Source organism: Cynocephalus volans, chromosome X (genome assembly GCF_027409185.1).
Source record: "Cynocephalus volans isolate mCynVol1 chromosome X, mCynVol1.pri, whole genome shotgun sequence".
Classification (NCBI taxonomy): Eukaryota; Metazoa; Chordata; class Mammalia; order Dermoptera; family Cynocephalidae; genus Cynocephalus; species Cynocephalus volans.
Window position 1 is genome coordinate 51,382,344 of NC_084478.1, and position 7,320 is coordinate 51,389,663.

The window sequence follows — 7,320 nt, forward strand, 5'->3', positions numbered from 1 at the left end:
CCCTTAACCACCGTGCTGAGGCCCCACGCTCCGCAGCCGCAGCTAGAACTACCCAGCAAAGTTACATTCTTATGATTAAATGTAAGTATAATTATCTCTAAAGTTTCCACCAACAGACAGCTTGCCCAAAGCAAACATTTTTTCACATCTTTCCCTTCAGCAATTCTTAAAATCTCTTAACAGGATCGGTATGACAACCACCTGTTAGCTCTAAAAATCATTAAAGTATACAATCCCAAACCTAAGCAGTGATTAGAGTTGATTAGATGGGTTGTTGCCACACTGTCTGTAGACTGTTGTCTCCTAATCGAGAACTTTTGTCCTATACGTGAATTTACCTAAAAGCCCTATTCTAAAAATCAAATGAGAATCAAGATTTCTAACCCTCTACAAACTCTAATATGGTCCCGTTTGCATATCTCCTGCCCCATTTCACACCTTTTTATGTCTAAGCATCTGTATGCACAGTGGGGATGAGAATTCACTGTTTTTCCTTTTAGTATTTTCCTTCTCTGAATAGTCGAAACAGGAAGGAAACAGAAGGAGCAGGCAACCTGGTTTGGGAAAGAATAAGCAAAAGGTGTTCTAGACTATTTAAAAGCAGTTAGTTGAAACAAAATGAGAGATTACTATGGAAAGTTGTCACAATAAAACTTACCTCTAGTCTTGGCCTAAGCTTGAAGCAGCAAAAACAAAATCTCTGTTCATGACTCCTGGCAGCAACTGACAATCAAAGGAGCTAGGGCAGATTTTTTTCTTGTCAATAGGCAAAGTGGCTAAAATGCAAGAGACACACACCCCTCCCCCACCCCAGTGGCAAAATATAGACATGCTTTTTCCCAAAGCATCAACAACACAAAAGAACCTAGAAGTGACTGGAGGATGATGATAAAGATGATGATGACAATGATTAGGATAACAATGATGATAAATATGGCTAACATAAAGTACTTACACTGTGCCAGGCACTGTTCTAAGTTATTTGAATACATTAACTCATTTAATCTTCACAGTAAAACAATTATCTTTATTTTACATGTGGGGAAACTGAGGCACAAAAAAGTTAAATAACTTTACCAAGTTCGCCCAAGATTATAAGTAGCTAAACTGGGACTTGAACCCCAGCAATCTAGGTTAAGAAACCACTACAGCAAACTGCCTCTACAAAACAGGAAAGTAAAAAGGATCCCTAGTGGTGAACTGACAGTTTAAAAAACCCACAAATAGATGATCACCTTGTTCTTCCTCATATCTATGGGAGAACAGTGTACAGTATACATACACACACACACACACACACACACACACGCACACACACACACACTCACATACACACAGGTGAACTTTCTGAAGTACCCCTAGGGGTGTGTGTGTGTGTGTGTGTGTGTGTGTGTGTGTGTGTGTGTGTGTGTGAAATCTGAGATAAAGTCAGAATGAAGAGAGATCCTCAAGGCAGGCAGAAAAAGAAATATAGTGAAAAGACCAAGTTAGACCAAGAATAAAGGGCTGATTAAATTTTCTGGAAACTAAACTGAAAGGACTATAAACCTAATTTTTAAGTGCCGTGAGCCATCCTGCTATAGGGAACAGCATGTGAGCCTGAGTGATACCCTTTGTTCTGCAGGCTAGGAGGGAGTACCATGTGTGTGGTACGGCTCCATGGAGATTTCTTGTTTGTTTCACCTTTACTTGATGAGGTTTCCCAGAATTAAACAGCCTAACCTTTTGGCTTAGTATGGCTTTGGGAAATTCCCTGGAGTTTCTCAAAGGACATGTTAAAGTACATCAAAATTAACTGGTTTATTTAAAAAGACATTGTCAGTACTAAAGGTGTTTCTGATGAATGTTCTCGGTATGGGTTGGCTCTATTTAATTTCATTATTAATCTTCCTTCTTAGTGATTTGTGCATTTACCCATTGTGGCTGTGGTCATGCTTTTGTACCTGTGGAATGAAGCTATTATATTAGGTTTCTATTTACATTCCCCCAGGGAGATGGTGGGTCCAGTGCAGTAATGTTTATAATTAATTGATCATCAACTAGTTACAGATTTCTTTGTTTCTCCCCACTCCCACAGTTTCACTTGATTTACCATGAACAGTTGTTTCCCTAGTAATAATAATAATGATATATTGCATTTTTGTTAGTTCAAGTAGGATCATTTAATTTTTCACTTTGTTCCTTGTACTGTTCCCAGAGTCGATTGGTAAAAAATTAAAAAGTTTTACTATAAAGATAAATAGGTGAAATAGTAAAAATATATAATAAGGTTTTTGATATTAATAGATTTTGTTGAGATTAGTTTATAGTATAATTGTTTTTAATAATAGTATAAAATATAATAGAACGTTATAATCAAGTTTCATTATATAAAATCATGTTGTATATATTGTGATTTTGGTCATAAATTAAAATAATAAATATAAACATAAGCTATTAAATTGTTAAATATAAGTAAGATTTTATAAGAATTTAGAATATAAGTTTGTGTAAGTTTAAAAAGTCAGACCAAAAGTCTGACGCTCTCTAATGCCAAGCGTGCTGCTATTGTATACTTTTTTGGCCACAAGCCACAGGCTTTGGGGTGAACTATTGATGCATGAGTAAACGCTCTTGTCACAACATGAGTGCCTTGGAATGTTTTGACCTTTCTTTTTCAATAGAAACAAAATAAAAAATGTTTTGATTAAAAAATAAATCAATATGTAAAAGATTACGTAAAAACATATAAATAAAGCAAGATTCTTGTGGTTGTTGTCCACACTTGCACTAGACATCTGTGGTCCATCTCTTTCTTTCCTCGCTGACGCCACACCACCTATTCAGGTCCAACGAATCCTGGGGAGCTGGTCTCCGGCATTTAAGAAAGTGTTAAAGTGTAATCAGGGGGAAAATATGGAAGACAGTTACTGCATAACTAAATATTCATACTTTACTAAATGCTTTGAAGCAATCTGCTAGCTTTAAAACACTTTGAATATAGAATATAAAGTCTATAAATTTTTAACTTTGATATTTATAACCCACACGTGGCACAGAAGAAACAAAACATTTTAAGTACTTTTTTCCTAAACACGGACAACCTTAGAGTTTACATGGGTGGAGATTTCATCTAGTTAAATAGACAATGGATGGCAAGACAGGATTTTTAAAGGTGAATTTTGAAAAGAGAAAAAGATAGAGAAACAGGTTTATCATTTTCTTGGTCAATCTTCTTTTTACTGGAAAATAATTTTTTTCTACCATAGCCATGAAGATAAAGTAAAACTTTAACTTCTGTCCACATCCTGAACAGAGAAACCAGAGGCCACATTGAGGTCAAAGTTAAACTGACTTTGTTATACACTGGGAGCAGACATGAGGGCCACAGCTTGGAATAAGGTAATGGTCAAGGCAGAACCAGAAGCTGTCTGGTGTTACAACACCTCAACCATTCTCTCAGTATTAGGTGCCCTGGGCTTGGGGTGGCTGTGCGGTACTCTCTCTATATTCTCTTTCTGCTGAGCTTATCTAGTCACATGACTTTAATATCATCTATAGGATCATGTCTCCCATATGTATATTTCAAAACCTGACATCTTCCCATTAGCTGTGGTGGAGAGATTTCATTTTTCCAGCTACTTGCATAAAATTTCTACTTGGATGTCTAATAGAATCTCAGATTTTAGAAGACATGACCTCCTCACCTCTCTGCCCTAGGTGTTCTCTCTGCAAATAACCTCAGATTAATAATGCCACCATCATCAACCCAGATGTTCAAACCTTAAAACCCAGATTGTTTTCCTGTTCTCACATCCCTCATCTCACTTTCATGAGCAAATCTTGTTGACTTGTCCAAAATCCATCTAGAATTTATGTATATCTCTTCATTTCTTTAGCCACTACTCCAGTTCAAGCCACACTAGCCTCTTACCTAGACCTAATACAGTATCTCCTAACTGGTTTCCCACTATCCACTCTCTCCCACTCCCAACATTCCCAGAGTCATTGGTGTAACATTCAGAAACATTTATTCTACTTTGTAGTGAATATCACAAATTTGACCTTCAGCCTTGACTTTTTCAGCCCTTCTAGTGAGGTTTTTGTTTGTTTGTTTGTTTGTTTGTTTTTTCCTTTTTAAAAAAAACATGTTTCTTGGGAGAAATGGAACAATTGAAGGGAAAAAAAAACATAAGTGGAGGTTTTGTAAGGGCAATATGTAGGAGATCACCCCCTGCAAGGAAGCCAGCCTAAGGCTCAGTTCCCAATATCACTGTCGCCCAGAGTGAGTCTGTCAAAGGAGTCCTCTTTGTGCTACCTAGAATCAACCAACGTTAACATTTGCATATTTTAAAAAACAAAAGTTTTCAGGTGAAATTGAAGACTCCTTTACTCACATCCCTGCGCAATCACATTCCCTCACTTCTTCCAAGAGGTACCATGTTTTATACTTTTACCACCCACCCCACCCACCCACCCACACTGTATATAAGAGAAGGACTAATGTTGTGTTTGTCAGGTGCCCATGGAATACCTTTCCCCTCCACCCGCAGAGATCCTGAGCTGCATGTGGACAGGTGGGTGTGGGTGGAGAGAGACCCCCTGGATACCCATTTTAAACCTGCATAGGGATTTGCCCTTACCCTTAAAAGGTGAGAGTTTTGCACACACAAATCAACTGGACACCTCTATTTCTTTGCAAACCAAATAACTTTATTGGGAGCAATGGCAAAACTGGAAGGAAAAACTTAAGGGAACACTGGAAAGGGCAACGTGCACGCCTAGCCTGGTGACCCAGGGAAAGCTTCCTGTGGCCGTGGGGACAGACTCAATTCAGTTTTCCTTGTTGCTGCCCAGGGTGAGCTTGTCAACAAGGTACCCTGCCATGCTGGCTTCCAAGACCCCCATCTGGCGCAGGTTGATGAGGTGGCCCCCCAGCTCCGTGACCTGCTCAGGCAGGTAGTGGCTATCCAGGAAGTCACAGAGGTGCATGTTAAACTTGTTGGCGGCCAGGCCGTGCAGCTCCAGGAGTGCATCTGGCTGATGCACTTCTCCAGGTGGAAGGCACATGGCCCTGAGGCAGCTCTCCCAGTTGTAGCAGTCAGGCTTCTTGATGTCCTACAGGCAAATGCGGCCCCTGCACTGGTTCTGCAGCCTCATGAGCTTCTTGGCATGTTCGCACTCCTTGTGCAACCGGCACAGAAAATAGCAGGCAAAGTGCTGGAGGGCCACGTTGTCATGGTCGAAGTAGAAGGCCATAGACAGGTAGAAGTAGGCGGTGTAGAGTTCTGGCGTACCTGCAACGGTGCAGTGACTGCGGCCACGGCCATGGCAGGCCCAAAGAGCATGACAGCAAAGGCGGTGTGGGCAACCATATTGCTGGTGGCAGCAGCAATGGCTGTGACCTCAGGGACCTTGGTGCAAAAACCAGGGTGGGCAAATGGCAGCCAGCTGTGGGCAGGCTTTGGGCGCGTTGGGCAGAGGGTCTGAAGATGGAATCAGACGTGGCTAGTGGGGTTGGTTAAGGGGCGGGGAGGGGGAATCCGGTGGGCGAGTGTCAGAGGTTCAGGGATCATGTAGTCAGGAGATCGAGGGGTCAAGGGTCAGGCTGTTGAGGGTCAGAAGGCAGGGGTGGGGTGGGGTGGGCTTGGAGGATTGGAGGAGCTGGGATCAGGGATCAGGGGCCTGGGGGAGCAAGGGGCAAGGGTCATGGAGGCTGTGGGGGTGTGATCAGTTTGGGTCTGGAGATTTGGGATCAGGGGGGTTGAGAGTCAAGGACTCAAGGCAGGGTGGGAGGGGCAGATGTGAGTGCTGAGTTCCATCTACAACCCCTGCGACTGCACTGTCTGGCCACTTTTGAGATTTTAAGTATGCAGTAGCATTTTTAGTGTCTGTGAGGAAAACGGAGTTGGTTTGACCAGGCCCTCTCACCTCATATCTGGCTGGGTATGACTCAGCATATCCTTTGTAAACAAGTTAGGTAATAGTAGAGTTAGTGTGCATGCATTCCCATGTACCCCTTGGTTCATTGCCATTAGTGTGTACTTTTCGGTATGGAAGGCAGTGGCTCTGAACCACTGATCAGCAGAGATCGCATCTGGAATAAAGCATGTCCACTTTGCCGGCAGCTGCTCAGTTTTTCTTTCACTTACCTGACTTGGACCTGCACAGGATGGGGCAGAGGGGTCTATGATCCAGCCCAACAACTGGCACAGTTGTCAGCAGGATTCTGAGAAGGTAAGGGAGCCACTAGCTCCTCGGGAGGGGGAGGAAATGTGGCTACCCTAGAGTGTGTGGTATCCGGTGGCTACTTTCCTGTTGACTGGAGTCTGGCTGTTGCTCACTGTACTATGAGTCAACATTGACCAGATACTCCATGAAGTGGCGCAGCTTCAAGATTTGCAGCAGAAAGCAGTCTTGTTGGAAGCAGAGGTACTTGTTCTGGAGGCTGAAGTACAGTAACAGGTCACTCCTGCTTCCAAAACCAGGGAAGATGACAAAACCAATGGTGAGTTGGGGGAGACTATGTGTCCCCTGGCACAACCTCTTGTGCATCAGAAACTGAAGCATGAACAGCCCATAGGACAAGGTGGGCAACCAGTAGGCAATCCAAAAGTGACCCAATTCACTACTTATGTCCCCTACATTCCAGCTGAGTTGGTGAACTGGAGGAAACAGTTTTGCCAGAAACAGGGTGAACCCCTAGCTGCTTGGCTTTTGTGCCTGTGGGACCTAGGGGTGGATGACGTGATGTGCTTTGGTGAGGAGATGGAAAAGCTGGCTTCCATCACCATGGACCCATCCCTGTGGTAGCAGTTACAGAGCAGCCGTAGATATGCACCGGGATAGGATAACCACTCCTTGATGAATGCAGCTGTCCATACCATGTGGACGAACGCCAGATAAATGCCTGAAACCATGAGTAAATGGCAAATGTATGCCAAGCTAGTCCAAGTGATTAGGAAGCTGGGGATGTGACAGTCCATGTTTAATGTGAACACCCATGGCCCAGACAATGAACACTTTACAGGCAGCATGAGGGACATTGAAAGAGTTTGGATGTGTTGTCCCCCACCAAACTCATATAGAAATCTGATCCCCAATGTGGCAATGTTAGAAGATGAGTCTTGGGTATGAATCTCTCATGAATGGATTAATGTTCTCCCTGGGGAAGGGGGATGTGAGTGAGATCTCACTCTACTAGTTCCCATGAGAGCTGGTTGTTTAAGAGACTTTGGCACTTCCTCTCTCTCTCTCTCTCTCTCTCTCTCTCTCTCTCTCTCTCTCTCTCTCTCTCACACACACACACACACACACACACGCACACACACACACACACAC

General features: G+C 43.0%; 1 pseudogene; it reads right to left on the reverse strand.

The window, feature by feature from the left end:
* Positions 1 to 4,812: 4,812 nt before the first annotated feature.
* On the reverse strand, positions 4,813 to 6,866 carry LOC134367985 (ferritin heavy chain-like; annotated as a pseudogene).
* Between the last annotated feature and the right edge of the window lie 454 nt (positions 6,867 to 7,320).